The following is a 1,592-nucleotide window of genomic DNA, read 5'->3' as shown; positions in this document are numbered from 1 at the left end:
TTGAAGAGCTTGTCCAGGTTTGTTATGAAAGTCACTCTGACTGCAGATTTCAGAATCCTCACAGGGCACATACTGCACACTGTCAGGATTCTCCAGTGCGGTCAGCAAGAATGGACTGTCATGTGAATGCAAGTATGCCACACTGTGACTAGATGTGTGCAGCCTGGCTCAGTACAAGTGAATTCAGCAAGACAGCACTGAACATTGTACGTGTGGATATGACCTCCTGCTCTAACTGCCAGCACCAGATTATGCTGTCAATGTGCAGTGCTCATGCTGCGAGGATTCAGAAATTACAGTCACAGACCAACTGCAGAGTTCCATCACAAATCTGGACAAGCCCTTTAATGCTCCTATTAGAAGAACAAATATAGGAACCCTTCACTTGCTAAATGGCACAATACTTTATTAACATAGCCATGTATCATGTAATCTTACATGTTATGAATTGTTACATGTGTTCAGAATTAATAACATCACCAGAACCACCATCAGGACAGGAATATATCACCAGAACCACTGTCAGTACAGAAATACATCACCAGAACCACCATCAGGACAGGAATACATCACTAGAGCCACCATCAGAACAGGAATAGGTCACAAACTGGGAGCAGACACGCTGCACCTTCATTGAACCAGCTGTCAAGCTAAACAACCGAATTCCACCACAAAGTTGGCAAAATGCAGCCACCGTGGAGACTTGTCAGACTGCCGCATCAGGTAGTTCTACAGAGCCCCATTGCGCCTCAATATATTATAACAACCCCACAGCACCGAGGGTCAGGAGGTAACAAACCTTTAGGTACCGTCCTTTCAGCATCTGAACAATGGCATTGCAGGTCTCTGGGATGATGACGCCCAGCGCCTGTGGTGAGATCGCTGTTGAAAATTTCAGGTCCTCGAAGGACCTTCCAGTGGCCAGGAAGCGCAGCGTGGCCACCAACCTCTGCTCCGCCGAGATGGACTTTCTCATGCAGGTGTCCTGCTTTTGGATTAACGGAGTGACGACTCGCAGGAGGTAATTGAAGGTGGCATCCGACATCCGTAAAAAGTCCCTGAAGTCATTGGGGTTGTTTTCTTTAATCTCCAGGTTAAGAGTGGAGTTGGAGGAGCAGTCCCGACTCTGCAAGAAGTCCTTGCTCCAGTAAGCCCTTTTTTTTCGCTTCTTCTTTTTCTTCTGCATGCAGTGATGGATCATAGCTATGGCAATGGCCGCTCTTGCCTTGCGCTTGGTCACAAGACTCATGCTGATCCCCGCACCTTGTGCTCCTTCCACTGCAGAAGACACAATGGGAGGTGGTGGGGGCGGCAGAGCTGAGGTCACTTCCTTTTCTGCCTGATGGAAGGCTCTGCTGGCCTATGAGGCTCAGGGAGAAGAATCTGTAGGCAGTACTGTGACTAGCCCTCCGTCTCCACAAGCTGGGAGCCACGGGTGGTAATAGTGATGCCACGAACATGCTGGGATATCAGACTAGTGCTTGAGTCTTTGCTGGATGACTTGTTCACTGTCTGGAACTGCCATATTATCATGACAATAGTGGAGAAACTGGCAGATGTGGAGGTCATGATTGCTGTGTGAGTGGTGGAGG

This window comes from Anomaloglossus baeobatrachus, chromosome 3 (assembly GCF_048569485.1).
Source record: "Anomaloglossus baeobatrachus isolate aAnoBae1 chromosome 3, aAnoBae1.hap1, whole genome shotgun sequence".
NCBI classification, from domain to species: Eukaryota; Metazoa; Chordata; class Amphibia; order Anura; family Aromobatidae; genus Anomaloglossus; species Anomaloglossus baeobatrachus.
The sequence above is the reverse complement of the archived record's forward strand: the minus strand, read 5'-3'. Positions refer to the sequence as shown.